This window comes from Podarcis gaigeae, assembly GCF_964106915.1.
Source record: "Podarcis gaigeae genome assembly, chromosome: 1".
In the NCBI taxonomy this organism is placed as follows: Eukaryota; Metazoa; Chordata; class Lepidosauria; order Squamata; family Lacertidae; genus Podarcis; species Podarcis gaigeae.
The window spans coordinates 73451670-73473325 of NC_139678.1; the positions used below are offsets into that span (position 1 = coordinate 73451670).

Here is a 21656-nt window from a genome sequence, read left to right on the forward strand (position 1 = left end):
AGAGCCATACATAGGATGACTCACATGTCATCTTCAGGAGGACAGTAGCTCATGTGAATCCTCCATCTTTAGCAGTCTTAACCGAGCCGCAGAAGTTTATGTACAGTTTTGGGTGTGTCACTTAATATGCAGTTTCTTCTTCTGTAAATTAAAGACAGCACCATGCTCCATCTATTCGGTTTGATTCCTTAAAACCCACATATACTTTCCTTTGTCACTGTAAAGCTAAGAATTATTTCTAGGCACAGGGTTTTTTTCTTTCTTTTTTTAAAAAAGATTCTTTTGGCTCCATTTAATTAAAAGCAGATGTTTTGTGACGGGGTGGGGTGGGATATCCAAATGCCTTTTTGTCTGTGGGGCCTGCACTGTGAATAAAAGATTGCATCTTCTGGACAGATATTAATAGTCACACTAATCTTTGATTGATTGATTTATTTTTTAAAAAAGGTTTTGACAAAGGAAACTTTACATTTTTATTTAAAGAATAATGGTTATTTTCATCCTTCGATTTGTGATACTTTTGGCAACTGTATGTGAACCAGGGAAGGAAGGATCCTCTCTGTGGCACATGGTTTTTGACCCAAATATCTGTTTCTTTCAACAAAAGACCCTCTCTCAAAGCCAGGGCTTTTTTTCAGGGGAAACTCAGTTCTGGCACCTCTCAGGTAGCGCCATTGCGATTCTAAGAGAATGAGGGACTTGTTCATGGTGAGTTTGGCCCCTCTTTTTCTAGCAAAACAGCACTGCTCAAAGCCATATTAAAAACTGCTTTTGAAAGCTACATCTGTTTTTTTTTTTAAAAAAGCCTTCTTTGTGGTGGCCCCTTCCTTTGCCGAAATGTCTCCCATTACAGGAATGTCATGCGCTGCCATTGTTGCCATTTCAGTGAACATGTATCTGTTTACTCAGGCTTTTAACGTTTTTAATGAATGACCGTTTTGGTCTTTATTTAGTTGCTTTTAGTTGTCTTTTTTGGCTGGTTTTTTGTTTTTTAAATGATAGTTAAAATGATAGTAATGATCCATTTTATTCTGTTGAAAAGCACTTAGGTATATATGATTATAGTCCTAAAGAATTCATAATCATTTTAAAGAAATATGAGCTCTATCCATTGGAAGCTGAGGTATCTCACTGTAAAATAAATTAAATGTTTATATCTTGCCGTTTTATTTCCTAAATTAATACTTTGAGGTTCTATGTACAGTGGGTGAGAGTTGCTAGAGTTACATTGAAGTCACCTTGGACACTATGGAACTCTTCTGGGATAAGGGAGTTGAGGAAGCCTGTCTTGCTGTTTCACTTATGTGATGGTAAACGTAGGAAGAGGGCAGCCCACAGAGGTGAACCTGAAGCAGAACCATTCCAAGACATGACTTTGCAATAGTATGAAATCTTTTTAAGTTGTATGAGTCCAGGAATATATACGGTACTGTCTGAGGAAACCAATTGATTAGTATTTTGGAAAGGGCAAAGCAAATTGAGTGAGCCTGTCTTCAGACAAGTTGGCTTTTATGTTTTCGCAGGCAAAAGCATTGTGGAAATGTCAAATTCTTTATAAATACCAGGCCGTGGCTTTTTCACTTTCATCACGGGTGTGGCTCAAGGAAGAGAATAGACTTTCAAAATTCCTAAACAAATGTTTCTACAATATTGGTTAACTTCCTGTTTTTAGAAACAATCACTTGTGGCCCTCAAAAGCATGAAGGAGATAGCCTCCTTGCCACTAAGGAATACCTTTTTCTTTTCTTTCTTTTCTTCTTCTTCCTCCTCCTCCTCCAAATACCATCTCCTGGTTGAGAATGTGTTTGCTGAGCTCTACAGAAATTCTGGAACATTCCATAGCTGTCAGGCACTGAAATAAAATACTGCAGAGAATTTGGATGAATAACCACATATTTTTGTATGTTGTGGGCTGAAAATTGCCTGTACAAAGGACCACAGATCTATCACTTTGAAATGTCAAGCCTGCAATGCTTAGAATAGGCTTTTTGTCTTCTTTTCCATACATACTGCAGACATTTTTATTATTATTTAGGACATTCATAGTGCTGCAGAAAATGGACAAGATGGACAAGGAAATAGTTCTTTCATCTAGCCCTTCATATTGAAGGGCTAGATGAAGGCCAAGATCACCTTTCCACTGATGTGGACAAAGAAGGCTTTAAATGCAGAAGAAAAAGTATAGTGCAATCAGGCCACAGAGGCACTTCCTTAAAGGATCTTGATGCACCTGTAAATTCCAAAATACTAATGTTCCCAGGTACACAGCTTGAGCTAAATAGATAAAGTTTCTTATGATTCTATAGGAAACCAGCTGAGGAGGCTGCCCACTGTGCCACCATATGATTCCCTGCTCTAATTTTTCCTCCTTCCAGTCAGTATTCACTGGGGATGTGTTATGTACATCAGATGTGTTTGAGTCACTCAGTCACTGCCAATGCAGAGAACAGAATTTCTTCTTCTCAAAGGAGCTGCCTGTTGCATCTCTGTGTGAGTCACCGCTCTGGGCTTGTCTCTTTTCAATCAGGAGACTTGCCAGCTCAGTGACCTGCAGAAACACAGCAGAGTGGGCTTTTCTGTTATTCTCACACACTCTAAAAGTAAGCCTGAAGTCTGAGAGCTGATGACAGATTCTCAAGGACCTGTTAATATGCTTGAGAGTTTGGCCCAAATGTATCATGCATGGTCTTCCTAATTTTTAATCCTGCACTGTAGATAAGGCTGCACTGCTAACAAGGCTTAAAGGTAACAACAACATCTGAAAATGGTTGATTCTCATAATTTGGAGAGGTTATATTCCATCCTTCCTCTCTTTGATTATTGGTGGCTTCCTCTATTTAGTCAAATGCCTGCAGTGTAACACTTAACTTGTGTCCACTCTGCACAGATCACTGTGTTCAATATAATCCACTACCGAAAAGACTTAATTTTGCGGGGCGGGGGATTACATAAATAAAGATTGATGGCATGGTGAAACACTTGGACAGCCGTGCCATGTGGCAAGGGGACGGTTGTTTGTGTGATCTGCCCTTGTCAGTTATTCAGTAATAGGAATAAAGGAGAAGTTCTTGCTGCTGAGGCACCTCTTGTATGGCTTGTTGCTCTCCGGATTCCAACCTTTGTTCTGGAAATGGGGCCATGTTGCTTTAATACAGACACAACCTTTGTCCTGATCTTCAAAGCCGTTCTAAACCATGACTTTGGCGCAAGTAACACTCAAGTTAATTAGCAGCTGGCACAATGTTTGTCTCAGGGAGTGCAGCTTCTGCATGGAGATCTATTTCTACATGGCTGCATGGTCATAAAATCATCTGTACGATGGGACACATATGGGGAAATGATGAATATGAACCTGGAGTGTCTAAAATTATGGGGCATGTGAAGCCAGAGGATGATGTGACATTAAATGCCTGCTGTCAATGAGGCCCTTCCAATAAGCTTTAAAGGACCAAGTTGCTGTCATTGCTTCTGCCATATTCTGTAAACAAAGGTACTTCTCATTAAAATGCAGTTGTGAAAAAAATCAAGGACATTCTAGGAAAGCTGACAAGTCATTGGGTGCTCAGCAATTTGTTTCATGCTCTCCCCTGCATCTTCGTTTAAGGGTTTTTCGCATTTTAAAACAAACTTTCTGGTTCTGAAAATATTTTCTCGCTATTAATAATGACCTCAAAAAACAACACTCTGCCCGTTTTTGCCCTTTTAGAATTAAAGAAATGGTGTTTGGAGTGCATTCCTTGAAAATGAATGATTAATAATAGCTGGACTCAAAAGTGGGGTCAGGAGTACAGGTGGTCCATTCTGGCAAGGATATTCTCCTTGTCCACCTGTTACATAAGGATAGAGAATCATCTGGGGCAGCTGATGTATCCAATAAGTGGAAAGTTAAAAATCCCGCACACTCTGCTAAGCCACTCCCACTGCACCTTCCTTTCCACATAAAAGGAGCCTGGAAAGAATTCTGATGTTTTGACAGTTGTATCCTGTTCCAACACATGCCGGATTGTTTTCTGTATAGTGTACACTGTCTTCAGGAAAATATCAAAAGTATAAGATAGACACAAAACCACACGCTCTCACATCTGATTGTTGGAGACAGTTGCATAACTAGTATAGATCAGCTCAGGAGAAATCAGCATTTTAAATGGAAATCTAGAGGTCAGCCATTTAGCCATCTTGGAAAAGATTAAATCAAAGGCAGAAAGTGGGACAAAAAGAAGTGCGTTTCCTGACAAGCCCATCTCAAGGTCAGAATGACCTTCCTTTTAAAACTCAAGGCTAGTTAAATAGCAGCAATGCAGTTCTTTTAAAAACACTTTAAAAAATATTGTCCAGATATAAACATGTAAACAACGAACAGATTATTTCAGTTGCATAGATTGTGTTTATGAGTATACAATTCAAGTTATTGCTTGGCTCTAATCTAAGCTTGGCATTTGAAAGAAAATAAATAAATAAATATAAATTGTATCTCAAATACCACCAACGTGATAATTGACTCCTTCACTCCTCCTACATAGGCTGTGCATAGACATTTAGTGGGGCTCCAGAATTAAACATTCTGACAGTAAGGCTCAGTATATGAAAACAAATGTTGCATTTGTCTGCCTTCTCAGAGCAGTGATTGAGACTGTTTATCTTGTGAATGGGTACCTAGAAACATTTATTCAAATGTTCAATCTGTATTGAGAAAGGAGAATACATATAGTAATACAATATATTATTCTATAAATTTATAAAGCGCTTTATAGTCAGAGGCCATTAAAGCAGTGTACAACAATCTAAAAATAAGATAAAATACAAAAAGTACAAATTCCACAATCAAAACCATTTCTACAAGCTCTAAAAAAATAAAAGCATTTCAACAGATAAGTAATTCATACACAATTGGGTTACACCTCAGGGAAAGCAAAACAAAAAACATCTATTGTCACCTAAACATCATGATTGAGTACCAGTCTGACTTTGGCTGGTAATTGATTCTAGGGTACTTGGGCTGCAACACTAAAAGCCCAGTTTTTAGTACAAACTAAGCACACCTTTGGACAGGAATATCTGGGGTGAGGTGCTCTCTTAGGTAATCTAGTCTCAAGTTCTTTCTTTAGAATGCATACTTTAGAGAGAGAAGCGGAACCTAGCCCCAAAGCTTCCAACTTAGATCAGTTTTCTTTCTCATTCCTTGAAAGAAAGCAGCGGTCAGTGGTCAGATATGTAACCAGTGGTAAGTTCCGTGGTGTCAATGTTGTCAGTGTTTTCCTGTGACCTGGATGCAAAAGAGGACTATACAGGACACAGGAATGGAATGAGACAGCAATTGTAAAACTCATTACAAAGAAGGCGACATAAACAATAATATTACAAGCTCATTATTGCCTTTCATGCCATCATTTTGGAGGAATTATTATTATTATTAAATTTATTTATTTATACCCCACCCATCTGGCTGGGATTCCCCAGCCACACTGGGCAGCTCCTAACAGAATATTATTATTATTAATTATTATTATTATTAATAATAATAATAAAGTGACAAAATATCAAACATTAAAAACTTCCCTAAACAGGGCTGCCTTCAGATGTCTTCTAAGAGTCAGATAGTTGTTTATTTCCTTGACATCTGCTGGGAGGGTGTTCCACAGGGTGGGCGCCACTACCAAGAAGGCCCTCTGCCTGGTTCCCTGTAACCTCACTTCTCACAGCAGGGAACCGCCAGAAGGCCCTCGAAGCTGGACCTCACTTGTTGGGAAGAGAACACATTTTCTCTAATAAACCAAAAGGAGGTCCCTTGCAAAACCGAAACCAAGGAAGAGTGTTTTGGGGAGTGTAAGAGGGAAAAGGGAGAAAAGATAAAGGACTTAAGTGCAAGAAATTATGCAAGCTTTGAGTAATTCCCTTAAGCTCTTCTGAAACGCTCAGTTCTGGCACAGACGTTCAAGTGTGATCTGATGGGAGGTGTGTAAAGACTACACAGCTTTGCTGTAACATCGTGTCCTCCCAATTGCCCCAAGAGCGAACTCTGGGCCAGCGTGGGACTCCCTGTCTGGTATTTACTTATTCATCTGGCACCCATGAGTAGCTGTTATTGTTCCTGACGTTGTTGAGCATTTATTTCGAGAATGCACAAGGCTTAGGAGTAGACAAAGAGAAATATCAGCCTCTGCTCTTGAAGCGAGTCCCCAAGTTCTCGGAAACTGTAGCCTTTTTGGAGACCCACTGTGTAACATTTTCTAAATGCCAAGCCTTATTGACTAGCAAATGCGTTGCACTTGGTTCCGCGGAAAGGAGCGCTTTTATTTTTAGTGTCATCAATATAGCCTCAGCCCTCAAGCCTTAGGCTCTGCTCTAAAAATGTTGTTGTTTTTAAAGAGGAAAAAAATCATGCCCACCTAGAAATGGAGTCAGTGGCTGTAACACCAAAATCCAAATGCTCTTTTAGGCCCTGGGTAAACTTGCCACTTCCTTGAATTTTTAATAACAACATTTTTTCTTGACTGTTCAAAGCCCGTCAAATACGTTGTCTCAATAATCATCTCAAGTTCCCTGTAAGTCAGGCCAGTATTAATACGCTCAAGGGCTTCTGCTCGGTGTGCAGAAGAGCTTGGGCTCAAGATCAGGCATTTCCAGGTAGGACTAGAAACGTCCTCTCTCTGAATCCGGAGAGAGCAGCTGCCAGTCTGTGTAGACAGCACTGAGCTAGATGGACCAATGTTCTGAGTCCATCAGGCAGATTTTTCCAGAGAGGCCTTGGGACTGATTCTGAGACACTCGTCTTATTTGGCTTTCTTTTTTAAAAACTGTGTGCTGTCGTCTTTTGTCATATTGAAAGTGCAATGGGACAAATACGCTCCCTACAATTGTGATACTTCATTTCCTGCTGAAGATGTTTCCAAAGCTTGAAGAATGGAGATGGGAGCAGAGGGTCTGATTTGGTTTGCTCCCTTCTGTGTGACCCTTGAACAGGAAATCCAGCCATATCGCAAACGACTTGCCTAGGCCTAGAAACCTATGTGCAGGTAGGGGATAAGGGAGAAATTTGGTTTGCATTTTAATGAGAAACTACCTAATTTGCACTCTCAGAACCATTATATGAACCAAAACACAGTTATCCTTTGAAAGTCAGTTTTCTCTCAGATTTCTATGTGGTGTTTTTTTTTTTTTAAAAAAATGTATATATATATTGTTGTAAACTTCAATGATATTTTTAATGTTATTGCAGTATATAAATAATTCATTATTATTATTAACCCAGTCAGATGGGTGGGGTACAGATAATAAATTATTATTTTTAAATAAATAAATAAATAAATAAAAGAAGTTGCCTGTAGAAAACTGGCAATGAAACTCCATTTTTTTAAAGAGTGTTGTATTTTTTTTTCTCCCCATTCTCTGCATTTTTTAAAAATGTACCCGATAAATATTTTCCCACCAGAAACCTTTCTGGATGTAGCCAACAGCCATAGGTAGCAGATGGGTCAGATCCATGACTCATCACAGTTAATGACCAGCTCTGCCAGATATTACAATGACAGTTATGTACATTGAGTAGGTAAACACATAACCTTCTGCTTTTCTAGGAGACCTAAGTACTGCTTTTATCTTCTCTTTCTTCTCAATTGGCTTATTTGAAATGTTTCCTGGTTCTTGGCTGAAAGCAATTCCTCCCATTTGTTGAAGGAGTCCAATTCTGAGCACCTGCATTAGTTACATAAACTCTTGTTGCAGGTGCCCAGGGATCTATAACTGGGCAGACAAGCTGAGAAAATTGATCTACGCCCAGCTTTCTCCTATCGTCTCTTGAAACCTGATCTGTTTAAATCACTTGTCTTCAGCTGGTAGGTTGAAGAAGAAGAAGAGTTTGGATTTGATATCCCGCCTTTCACTCCCTTTAAGGAGTCTCAAAGCGGCTAACATTCTCCTTTCCCTTCCTCCCCCACAACAAACACTCTGTGAGGTGAGTGGGGCTGAGAGACTTCAAAGAAGTGTGACTGGCCCAAGGTCACCCAGCAGCTGCATGTGGAGGAGCGGAGACGCGAACCCGGTTCCCCAGATTATGAATCTACTGCTCTTAACCACTACACCACACTGGTTGGGACTTGGAGGTTTCGTTCTGCAGTTCCAGTTGATAGGAGGGGGGCTTTCCTTGGGTGGAATGGGCAGGTAGAGGGAGCTTTGTGCAGGTGGAGTTGTTGTGGGTGTGGCTTAGCAGGGCCCCTCCTCCTCATCCCACTGTTGACAGCACCAGCTGCCTCTTATCAGGTGTCAAGAACTAGACAGCGGTATCAGTTGCTTGAGCAGTTTGCAAAACTTCATAGCCACAAGAAAAAGGGAAATAAAAGATTCAAATGCTTCCACTTTGTGTTAGGATTATTAGAAGACCATAGAATCATAGAGACTCAAAGTGTCATGTAGTCTCACCCCCTGCAATGCAGGATAATAGTGCTGCTGGAATTCATTAAGGCTACCTTTTGTGCTTGTTTAAATGTTTCTGTTTTCCTGCTCCTGCTCAGGGGCATCTGTCTTAAACATCTTTAGGGAAGAATCATATTTAAAGGAAAGAAATCAAGGGTGTCCAATGGGTTGCCCTCCCATTAGATGTCAAGGAGATAAAAAACTATACAATGGTACCTCGGGTTAAGTACTTAATTCGTTCCGGAGGTCTGTTCTTAACTTGAAACTGTTCTTAACCTGAAGCACCACTTTAGCTAATGGGGCCTCCTGCTGCTGCCGGAGCACAATTTCTGTTCTCATCCTGAAGCAAAGGTACTATTTCTGGGTTAGCAGAGTCTGTAACCTGAAGCGTATGCAACCTGAGGTACCACTGTACAACTTTTAGAAAACACCTGAAGGCAGTCCTGTATGGAGGAGTTTTAATGCTTGATGTTTTACTATGTTTTTATATTGGTTGAAAGCCGCCCAGAGTGCCTTATGATATTAATGATTGTTAGGATTAATATTACAAGGCATTTCTTATAGCCAGTGAAGTGTAAAAAGAGGCTGATACTTTGCACTTAAAAGAGGTAGGAGGCACATCAACCTTTTTCTTCTAGGAGCCCAAGAGAGAGAGAGAGCAATTTATTGCATCAGTTTTGCACCACTCCCCTGCTCTCAATAGATTTATGAACAACCACAGGTCAACTCAGTGCTTTTTTTCTAGAAAAGTAGGTCCCAGTATTCATCATGAAGTTGGTACAGTAAAGTGCCACACTTTTTAACAACAACAAAAAAGAGGTACCGGTACTGTGTACCCTTGAGTACCCCTGGGGAAGCCCTGGGTCTACTAGTATTTACACAGTTCCTTGGCTCTAATGTAGTCCCATTGTTCCTACCAGGCACAGTGTGTCATGGAAACATAAATTTGGGTATACAAATTAAACTGGCATTAAAAAAGAAAACAAAAAACTTCCAGGATCGGGACTTTCCAGCATAGGGGCTGGAGGCTGGCAAACATCTTTGAATTCTAAATCAGAGGATAGAGACGTTGCTCAGTTCAGTAGGGAACACAGAGTACTCTCCTTTGTAAACACTCTTAGTATTTTCCTGACTCATTTTGATTCGTGTTCCAAATTATTTCCCCCCCTCCCTTCGATCTTGGTTGCAAATGCAAGTAGCTTTAGAAACGGTGTCGTGTTTGAGCTACTGTGCCTGTTGTGTCCCCTAATATCCGTCACTCCAGTTCTGTGATGGGGAAGGGGGGATCCTTAACACCGTCGAGCCTCTCAATATGATAAACTGTTTTCTGTGGCTGCAGTGCGGCAAGGAAGAGGACGAGACCAGAAGTGCCTTGGGAAACACAAATGGAAGCAATTTGAGCCAAAGCTGCTGCTGATACTTTGCACATCTCGCAAGCAAACTGATCATCACGATCTGTGATTTGTAGTCATTTTTTCTTGCAGGACCAGACTATTCACAAATGCAGTGATTAAACTCAGCCAGCATCTGGCTGGATCTAATGCACACCTTTCTTTTTGCCTAGCCAAGTTTACTCTTTTGTGAGGAAGGGTATGATGTACATTTAATTAATGCATACATACTGTGGGGAATCTGAGGTGAGATACCCACGTAGCAGAAGTTGTCTCCAGTTCCAGTCATCACACAGAGAGACAGCTTAAGGTCCAAAATGGTTTACTGCCACACAAGATCAGGCTTCAGTAATACAGTTCTGGATGCTGACACAGGCATACAGCTTGTTGGCTTTGCAGATACAGATATATACAGGTAGAAAGTATTTCTGTTGCTCCAGCGATTCAAGATGTAACCCGGCCTCTGATTCACGGACAGACTCATTGACGAAGGGGTCATTGCCACAGCAACTGGCTTGGCTGAATTTGCACCTGTTGGCTTATCTCGTACATGGGATGATTTGTGCCCAAGGAGAAATGAACCCATTCCTCCATGTCCAGTTCCTCCAACACATACATGCCACATACAGTATGCTTGCTGGAATCTGTGCAGCACAGGTGGGCAAGCAAAATGTAGATCTGCAACAAAGAGAGTGTTCAGATGTAATGCTAAGCCATGGTTTAGTGTTACATGAATAAGGTGCAGGCTCGTGTGCTCCCCTCTCCTCTCATCTCCAGCATAGTTGCCCCAAAGAGAATCTGCTTTGCCTACAGAAGGCCCCAGCTTCAGTCTCCAGCATCTCCAGGCAGGGCTTGGAGCACCTCCTGCCCCCCCCCCCCACTTCCTGAAAGCCCATGGGAGCCATTGCCAGTCACTGTAGACAGTACTGTAAGAGTTGGACCAATGGTCGTGACTCTTTTTAAGGAAGCTTTCTATGTTCTTAAGCAAAGATCAGAAGCTTGTTCTGATAATATCTCACTACTGTCAGCGTTTCGTTTATTCCTTTGTTTCTGAATTTTTCCTTCCTCCTCCAGCAGCAAAGCATACACTTTTTCTAGTAATCCTCTGGGTGGATTTAAATATCATCAAAGCATTTTCAAAGGCATCCAAGTTTCTATTAATCCTGGAATGCTTTTATATTAGCAGAAGGGAACAGATTGGACAACTGAACTAGCAGAACAATGATAGCCACAGCAGAAAGTCAAGGCGCTGTATTACCAATATGTAACTAAGAAAAAACAAGTTTTGAAGGGCTGGATGTAAATGCTTCAAGTAAATAAATAGATCAAAATTGCCATTGCATCCCTAGGACTAGGGATAGGCAAATCTGTCAATTTCGGTTTCTGATTTCCCCCCAGTTCTTTGTATTAGATGGATCAACAATCTGATAGTGTGGACTGGCACTTCTCAAGTGATCTGATGATGTGGGGAACCCACAATTCTCTGCCCCCTCAATGCGCCAGGGACTGGTACCGTATTTGGACCTTGAAGCATCCCACCCAACCTTGGCTGTGGTGGTGTGATGGCTAACAGACTGGTAGCAGTCTGTGGACCACCACTTAGAGTAGCCCTGATGTGGACAATACTGAGCTTAGATGTGCCAGCGGTCAGTAGAATGCAGCTTCCTACGTATAAAGTAACAATAGAGGCTTGTACAACCCTAGACTCAGGCACCATCAAAAAATGTGTCTGCAGTTCTTACTGGGTGACAGGGATTAATGGGGATAAGAAAGTAGCAAACATTCGGCCTGATCATGGATGCTGCATCTACTGACATGGCTAGTCATGGAGCTGTGGACAGCAGAAGTTCTGCAGCTTTGTCTGGGTGGAAACCACGGGATCATCCTTGCTTCTCGGCCCCACCTTCATCAACAAAGCAGCTCAATTGTCTGCCAGAGTTGTGGGTTGGTGCAGTCTCTGTTGCTGATGCTTCTCCTGCACTCCTTAATATTTCCACTGAGATTAGCGGGTATTATATTGCCTGCTAGGTTACAATATTAACACAGCAAGCAATATAATATCCATAACACTGAGCAATGATTAAAGATTTTCCTCAGCGGATTTTGTTATTGCATTTAATCTCTGTAGCGATCACTCTGAGTAGGCTGGAATGAAGTCTGAGTGCGTGTTACTGCCTGTGGTCATATTTGTCTGTTATTACACCGGCCCTTCTCTCTCTCTCTTTATTAGCTCCTCTACCTCAAAATTTAGGTTGCAAGCTCCTTTCGGGAGCTATCTTTCTTTCCTTCTTTTATGTTACTTCAGTAAAGCACCATGTGTGCTTGGCGGTATGATCTTACGATTGCTAACAATAATAAACAGCTTAGCGAATGTGATAACCATGGCCAATGGTCAAGGATGATGGAAATTGCAGTACAAAACAGAGATCTCCAGGTTGGAGAGGACTAGCAGGGACGGCCCTATCGTTGGGCAGAGTGAGACGGAAACCCTAAGGTGGCAGATTTGGGGACAACAGCAAGTGTTGGTAAGGTGCTGGAAGGTGGTTTGTCTGTGGCCCCCTAAGCTATCCTTTTGCTCTCAGGTGGAGGAGGCCCCATTACTAGTGTCAAAATAAGACTCAGCTGCCACGCCAGTCAGCTTTTGTGTGGGAAATGGACGTGCCATCTTGCCCTTTGCCTCAGAAAGCCTGGTATATGATAATTTGCATTTTGACAGCAAATGCAACTGCTCATTCTGTTGCTGAGTTACAGCTTATGCAGATTCTCACTAATTTCCCACTTCCATTGTATTTTCTTTGGTATGTTTCATTGGCTACATTCAAGCACACACCTCAAAATAATTGCTGAAACTTGCATGAGTTCATGCTGTTCTTTGCTCCTTCTCTGTCTGTATTCAGCAAGAGAAATGCGATCTGTATCACTGAGACCTCCATGAGATCAGCACAGTTAAGGGCAACACGGTGGTGTCCTCATTAGCCAGGTGTTTGACCTGCAAATTTGTGCTTCCTGACATTCTCTGGTGCAGTTCCAACCACTAAATGGGGAAATGGCAATTGTTATTTGACCAGTGGGTCAAATAACAAGCAAACATTGCAGCTTATTCCCATTATGTGTGCTATCTGAGCCTGTGGGTGAAGGGTTTAGAAGACATTCAGCATCAAAATTTTAACATTGTGGAGGGCACAACATCTGGAGGGCACCACACTGGCTACCCCTGAGTTAAACTAATTCCTGATCAGATTCCCTGCTGCATTAAAAGACATAGATCCAAGAGGCATGGGGATATGAGGGGCTGGCTGATTTCAAGGTTGCTATGAATGCCTTGTGACATGGGCTTAAGGGGGAGATATTCAGTTCTAGGAGGTATGAATTAGGGATAGATGGTTGAGTCTATTTCTAGTTCCTGTTTTGTATATGTCCATTTTGTCCCACTTCCACCTCAATCTGCAAATTGAATTTTTTTAATCCACAAGTAAAATCCTATTAAGATACGTCTTTAAATACCGTTGTATCTCACTGCACCCATTTATCCTAAAATGCATATTTTAACACATTTTGATTTCTTCTTAATATTTATAGTTTCTTTCTTAATATTTATAATATTTATAGTTGAGAACTGTGTTGCAAAATTCAGTAGCATGCAAAATCCAAAGGATAATGGAATTCATGTGTTAATCTGGGAGGTTTGGATTGGGTCTCTTTGCACAGACATGGAGTTTCTCAAAAATCCCTTGAGAATTTATTGTACAAGCAGAGATCTAAATAGCTGCACCTGCTTAGCTTAAAGAACAAGAGACAGGGAGGGGATATGCTCACGTTCTGTTGACATAGAGTCGGAAATACAGAACAAGGACCTTACTATTTAGATTAAAAAAGGCAATCTGTAAAATGCCAATGGCTGCAAGCAGGTTATTGGCAAAGTTAGGTTCAGGAGAAAACCTTTGAATTCTTGTGGATGCAAATAAACTTTCTGGGTTCGGTGCACATGCTGTGTCTGTAAGCACCTGCCTTCTGCCTCTAGTTTGGATTGAACAGATTGATCTACGTGCACGGATAGGCTGAGGTGTATTGGGTTATTTTCTTTTCGTCCCGTATCCTGTTAGTTACCAATAACGCAAGCATTGTCGTTCTATAGCAGATCCTCCTCTCTAATCCTGCTACAAAGGAAGTTTGCGGCACCCTTTGCTTGTAACCTCAGCGGCTCAAAAGGAACTTTTGGAAGGCACATGGTACCGTAATGGATCTTTCCTCCAATATAAGGAAAGGAGTATGGTAGCAATGGGTTGTGGTACACATTTACACAATTGTAGTCCCTGATCTCTGATAAGCACTGGCAGGTTCCTGAGCTACAGTTTCTGCTGCAAAGACTTGCTGCAGTGGCTAAGGGTATGTGCCACCTGCTTTTATTTTTTATTTATTTATTGCATTTATATCCCACCTTTTTCTCCAAAGAGCTCATACATGGTGCTTCCTGCCCCCCCCCCCGGCTGGCAATTAATCCCCACAACAGCCCTATGGGGTAGGATAGCCTGAGAGGCAGTGATTGACCTAAGGTCACCCTGTGAGCTTCATGGCCAAGTGGGGATTTGAACCCTGGTCTACTAGACCCGTAGTCCACACCTCTAACCACTACACCAGACTGGCTCTACTGAGAGCATTTGGTTTCCCTCTCAGGAAGCCTCGTTGTGTAAGCAGCCATGCACCTATGGAAGAAGGCAACTGACAAGATGAAAACGGAAAGAGCATCTGGTTTGCTCTCAACAATTAAATGGTAATTCACCGAGTTCCGAAAAATGCAACCAAGACAGGCTTTCAGAAATGTTACCTTAAGACATGCAATTTAAAGAAATCACTCTCTGCAAATGCCTTCTCTGAGACTGTTGAATATTGCTCAGGTAGGCCCATTGATTTCAGAGTGGGCTTGGGAAGTGACCCTGATGCAATTTCCCTTCAGTTGCTTAAGTAAGTAGCGTATTAACAAATTACATATACATTTCCAAAAACCTGATGGCTTTTTAAAGTAATTTATGTGTAATGCTAATTCATTTCACTCTGGGGGTCAGAAATGTGGTTTGAGCTGCTGAGTTATGTCTATTACTTCTTGGATGAAAGCAGCCTCCTGAGGTGAGCTTATATTTGTCAAAGTGTGCGCAGAACGTTTATGGAGTGTAATTATAAGCTGCAGTGGAAAACTGAAATTCAGGATGCGAGCACTCAGCGAGCCACCAGCCGTCGTCGTATATTGAATTCTTGACAGTATAGATCAACAAAATTTCCATGTCCTCCATTAACATCATAGGGGACTAACACGTTTCAGCAGCTGAGATTTTGTAAAGCATGAATGGGAGCCGAGGAAGGGTTGAGAATATAAAGGCATTGGTGTGGGTGGAGTTGCTTGCTGGAAGGATACTAGGTGGCAAAACATTATCAAGAGTTTAGCCATTAAATGTGGTTAGGAAAAAGGTTTCTCTAGAAACTATCCTGAAAAACATTGTGTGTTTTTTTGTTTTGTTTGTTTCCATCCCACTTACCAAACACTCACTGTGAAATAAAATAACAATAACACTGAGAAATGAAGTAACAGTAAAAACACTAGTAAAACAATTTCATATATAAAAACAATTTCAACTCCAATACGGATCAGGATAAAAGTATCCACTTAAAAAGAGAACTACAATTCTCAGAGTGGTTTAACAGTCAATCCCTCTTCCAGAAAGGCTATTTCAGACATCATGCTTCCTGATCTCCCCGGTCATAGTTTTGAAGATTAGAAATGTGGTTCAGGTTGTACTGTTCTCATCACCCCGTCCCTCTTCTCATCTCAACCATTTCCCACCCCTGTTCCATGTGATCCTAGTTTTCCTGAATCTGATATATGGGTGGCACCAGCTAGGATTGTCTCTGAACCATGGTTTGAAGTTGGCTTGTGAAACATGTTGTTTTTTAAATTGACTGGTGCTAACTCTGATTATTGTGAACTCTGGTTATTATAGCCAATCATAAAATGAAAGGGAAGATCCATGTGTAAGGAGCCAGCAACAAATTCTCTATCTTCAAACCATGATTTTTATATTAGGAAATAGTGACATTTAAATTAAACCTTTTATAGCCCTGAATAGGTCCAGAATATCTTCAGCTAATTTTAACCATGTCTGTACTGTCTATTTTTATTGCAGTAAACAGTAGAAAAACCACACTTGGTTTTCTTGCTGCTCAGCTGCGTGTTTAAAAACTTAAGCTAGTATGAATGTCACTGGGGCAAAAATCTTTCACATTATAGGTGGGGGAGAATGAAAAGAAGGGGATAGGGAACTGCTATTAGAGCTAAATGCCAGAAAATATGTGTGGGGTTTGGTGCATGCTGTTTTTGATCATATGTTCTATGTATAGCAGTTCCGTGGGTTATGTTGTTCCGGGAGCATAAAGCATACTTCATATTTCAAAACTGACAAAGATGACTGGTTCTAGGGAAGCCCATTAGTCATGCCTATGAGTGGAGTCCTAAAAGCACTTACTGGAGAGTAACTTCTACTGAACTCAGCAGGGCTTGCTTCTGAGTAAGTACGTTTGGAATCATGCTGTGCATATAAGCGGGTCTATTTTTCACCTTACCATGATAGGGAGAATTTTCTGAGCATTAATCTCCATTTCCTTTTCCCGTGCAGGGTAATGATAGCTTATTATAAATATATTAGTATATGTTTGCCACATTTTTGTAAGGTAAAGCATGGCTTTCTGAGTCAACGTAACTCCTTGGTTCCATCAGTTGTTTCATTCAGAATCAGTGTCGTCTTCCTCTGCGTTGTTGGTGCGGCTCACTTGCTCGCATGTGGCATTCTGAACTTACTGCTTGCCCTACAGGCTGAATTCCACCCAAATCTAAACGAAGGAAAGGAAAATAATTTGACAGCTTAATTTAGAATAAGGGGAAATTATCAGAGCTGTTAATGCCCAAGCAGGATCTGATTTGAAGCTAAGTATCTCATTTAATACACACACAGAGTGAAAAATACAGAAAAATGTACTGCCCCACATGACTGTGCATCAAAGGAAAGCTTCAGCAATTCCCTTGACACAGAGTGGTTCATTACAAGTTGAGTAAACTGAAAACTTCTTTACCAAGAGTATTTGGTGTACTCTGGGGTGGACCACGAGGATTGGAGTAAATTAACTTCGTATTTTTTTCCCCCAGGGCCCTTGGGCATGATAGGAGGAGGAAGGAAGCTGGGGGTGGAAGGAAAGCCCCAACCAGTCAGTTATTCCGGGATGCCTGTGGACCACATGTGCGGTTTTGTGGCTGACATTCTCTGCAGAGTCTTTTGGTTCAATGCATATGCCAGTTAGGAGATGGCAAGCCTGAGGTCCACTTCACACAGTCATTGTACTTTCTGTGGATTCCCCTGTGCTTCATTCAGTAAGGTTACCAGATATCCCCATTTGCCAGCGACAGTCCCCAGATTTACAAATCAGTCCCCTGACAAAATCCAATCATTCCGACTCATTTCAATGAAGTGTCCCCGGATTCACTGAAAAAAATCTGGTAACCTTATCATACAGCAATGATGTGAACGATGGATGCACAGCCTTAAAACACCTATGTGTGCATGGCGGGCAGCATTGATTGGAGCATGGCCTCCACCCTGTGCACGTCAGTTTGAAAGAACTAGTGCTCATTGCTCACATTTTTAAGTGTTTGCTTTGTAAAATATGAAGCACCCCTGTTTCTGCCCTTGCTCTGTCAACTGTACTGGATGTTTTCATGCATGAAGCTTAAAGGCGAGTCATGTTTCAGTCAGTTAGGAATGCAAATGTGAACCCAGCCCTAGCCAGGATAGCCACTTTTCTCTGCAGATACCTATCCTCTAGTTTATGCTCTGTGCTGACAATAATCAAACATGTGCATAAAGATCAAGAGTTGTTCAAAGTCAGCTGAAGCCTTTCTTATGATACCCAGATTCATACCAGTGGAATGAAAGGCTTTACACAGATCACAAGGAGTTGCTGTAGCACATTCAAGGCCAAATATCCTGTGCTTCTTGCCCTTGGGAAATCTTGGTAGTGTTTGTATCAGCTATATTTCTTCGGCTGTTTGTGCCCCACTTGAAGAGTGAGCGCATACTGTATCCAAAACAGAACACTGAGCATGCCTTATTTCACCGAATATTTACTGTGTCCCTTCCTTATGCTGTGTGCAACCTGTGGGATAGGTTTTAACAGACAGGAGAGGATATATTCATGGCAATTTATCCCTCCAGGTGCCCACATGTGTGGGTTGAACTGAGTTTCAAAAACATAGCAATCAGGCTGTAAAACCTTGTTTTGAGCAAGTTCAGCTGTGAAGTAAGCTGGCTCCATTTTCTTACCCCTCTTAATCAAGCAACAAACTGGAAAGTAAGCATAAAGTATGATTTAAGTGCATATAATCATGTATTGGTTCACAGCAATTTTAGCCATAAAAACTATGCAGACAAAATACTTTATATACAGTGGTACCATTGGTTGCAAACGGGATCCATTCCGGAGGCCCGTTCGCAACATGAAAAGAAGGCAACCCGCAGCGGCGCGTCTGCCCATGTGCGGGTTGTGATTCGCCGCTTCTGCGCATGCACATGATGTCATTTTGTACGTCTGTGCATGCGCGAGCAGCAAAACCCGGAAGTAACCCTTTCTGGTACTTCCGGGTCATCATGGGACGTAACCTGAAAGAACGTAACATGAAGCTGTTGTAACATGAGGTATGACTGTACTGTAAATATAACCAGCTTCAGGCATGTACCCAAAACTGGAGCAAGTGGAGGAAATGTCTACCTCCATGATTGCTCAAAGAGAGAGAGAGGGGTGGGGGAAACAGGAAGTATTGTATGCTCCTCCCTTTCCAGGAGAGGAGGGGAAATGACATCACACAGAGCCCTCTCTACCAGTTGTATTTCTGTGGTCTGAGTATTTGCTCATCAGCAGTACAGCTCTGTGGACTTTATCCCTTCTCTTGCTATCTACCAACAATAGGCATTTGTTAAGTTTGGCTGCTCATCACCCACACAGCCTTCCTCGGGTCCTGCCCATTTTGCCTGCAGGGTGCAACGTGGATCGTTGCAAGTTTCACTTTCAACTTATGTCACCAGACAAGTCAACCTGTTTTGCTCTCTCCCCCCCCCCCAGTAGCTGTTGGCCCCCTCACACACGAATCCCTCTTCCACTTGCACTCTAAAGACGTTTCCTTTGCTGGGAACAAACTGTTTTTCAAGGCTTCTTTCTCATCTTCTTGGAGCTCCCCCTTCAGCTCTTGATGCTCAGTGTGACAAAGTTGAGATGGAGTGGGTGGGGATGATGCATGTGTCCCCAAATCTCACACCTGCGTAGAACTTTTCAGTGCCCACAGGAGCAGCTGGTGGGGTGAGCTGTGGAGTGGGCCTCCCGCCTGCTACCTGGCTGCCATTTACCTGGATGATACAGGGGTGGGGCGACAGTGTGGAATCACAGGTGGGAAAGCCTCACCAGCTTTCCCCTCTCCTGCTGAGCAGTAGCTATGCTGCTGCCAGGAGGCTGACACAAGTGCAGAACCCCCCACTGAACACATGAGGAATGTATGTGCTGTAGAAAGAAAGGCAATATGGCTCTTGGGCCACGTTGCAGCTCTTATCAGAATCTTTGCACGACCTGGATATCTCCAAGAAAACAAAACCCCACCTGCTCTCCACAGCTTTTACAGGTGCTTTAACCCAATGTTTTTTCTCAGTTCCGATCTTCTGCAGCTAAGAATAAGCATTTCAAAATATTGTAACAGAATTGTTGGATTAGAGCAGCTTGTCCACAGCTTAGTGCCTTCTCTGCCCATATGTAATACCTGCTCTGCCCAAAATGAGTAATTTGAAACAATGTATGTGTTAGTAGCTTCCCTTTGACTTAGGCTAGATGCCCACACTTACATGCATAATTGCAATTCTTACATTATCTGTGGCATGTTAATATGTTGAGAATAAGACACCCTTGGGCGAAGTTTTATGGGAAAGTCCGAATTTGGCTGCAAAATTTGTATGCAGTTCAGGTTTTCATAGGGTGCAGGTGGTCTCTGAAAGCAAAAATGATCTGGGTAGGGAATGCTACAACCACCTGTAATTTGATTTTACATCTTTGGGTTGCGGCGAGAACAGAAAGTTCAGAATGTGCCTGCTGATATAATCACATCATGGCCAGGAGCTTCCTGTTATGGAAATTTTAATAAGGAAGAATGCAGAGAAATAAATTTGTAACAAGATGGCATTCTTATTTGGGGGAGAAGAAATGTGGAAAGGATTTGATTGATCACATGGATTTAAAATGGGATGAAGATGCCATTCAAGTGTGCTGCAGCTGTGGGAAAAAATGACTTCCATGCTAGGAAAGGGATTGAGAATTTAAAAAGGCCAATGTTATAATGTCATTATGCAAATGTATGATGCAGCCCCACTTGGAGTGCTGTGTTCCGCGAGGGTCACCTTGCCTCAAACAGGATGTTGTAGAGCTGGAAAAGGTTCAGAAAGCGGCAACTCAAATGGTCAAGGGCTTATACCTTTACAGTTTTTTTGGGGGTAGGGAATGAGTAAGAGAGGACATGATAGAGATGTACAAGATTATGTATGATGCACAGAGAGGAGGTGGAGGGAACTTTCTGTTAGAATTCCTGCTCCATGATTGCAGTCATGGGATTTTTGTTTATCACATGACGGTGTATGTTTTGACTCCACAAAGTGGGAAGTGACAGAGACAGGATGTTTATGTTACTTTGTTCCGTGAAGTGGGACTATTGTCCTTTGTTCTTTCTCTTTGCTGTCTGATTCTAGAGAGAGAGGGAGCCGTGTTGCAGTGCTCCGTGTGTGTTTATATGTAAATAAAGTAGATTAGCCAAAATGCTGAGTTGCTGAGGTCTGTCACGTCAACTGCGCATCCCTAAGTGTGCCGATGTCTGTTGGCATCGGACACTGTGATGTTCGGGCTGAAGAAAGCTTTTGAAGCTCCTGAACAATTGACCAGGAGGGAGAGAACATGCCAGTCGGACATGTGTCTCTGCCAGGGTCCTACTCAAGCTGAGCTCCTGACACTTTCCCCCTTTGAACATAATACCCAGGGCCACCCGAAGAACCTGAATGTTGGAAGATTGAGAATAGAAAGAGGAAAGTGCTTCTTCACCCAGCCCATATGGAATTTGCTTCCACAAGAGGTAGCAATGGCCACCAACTTGGAGGATGAAGCTGTCAGTTGCTATTAGCCATGATGGCTATGCTGTACCTCCACAGTCAGAGTCAACATGCCTCTGGGTACCAGCTGATGGGGAGCACTAGTGGGGAGAGGGCTCTTGTGCTCAGATCCTACTTGTGGGCTTCCCACAGGCATCTGATTGGCCTCTGTGAGAACTGGACAATGCTGGACAAGGTGGGCATTCTGCATTCTGATGCAGCAGAGTTCTTTGTATGTTCTTTGCCTATTTTTCTGGATTTTTTAAAAAATAAAACAAAAGAAAAGTTCTAATAAGTTATAATGTCATTAGTATCTCGCCAACCCCCGTTCTCTTTTTGTTCTCTCCATAGTAATAATTATCTTTGAGAGTAGCTGTGATGGGATAATGAGCTGCTTGTGCGTAAAAGCTTGATCCCTCTGGGGTTTGGCTGGTCATCCAAACCGAGGCACTAACGGAGCCCCCAAAGCATGGCTCCGTCAGTCGCTGGTAGAATCTGACAGTGGGCGTCTACGGAACTTACGCCAACATAAAAGCTGTTTGACGGACATGCGCCTTCGTGACTCTCTGCGTGACAGTTTCCGGCGAAGGGTGGGAGTTCCTAAGGGGGGTCTTGTTCCCTCTTCACTATTCTCACTAGAAGT

At 42.1% G+C, this 21656-nt stretch overlaps 1 protein-coding gene across 2 annotated transcripts in view; it reads left to right on the forward strand.

Moving 5' to 3' along the window:
* Window positions 1-21656, forward strand: part of OSBPL5 (oxysterol binding protein like 5) — a 129115-nt gene that overhangs the window by 15412 nt on the left and 92047 nt on the right. The gene's annotated exons all lie outside the window — the stretch shown is intronic.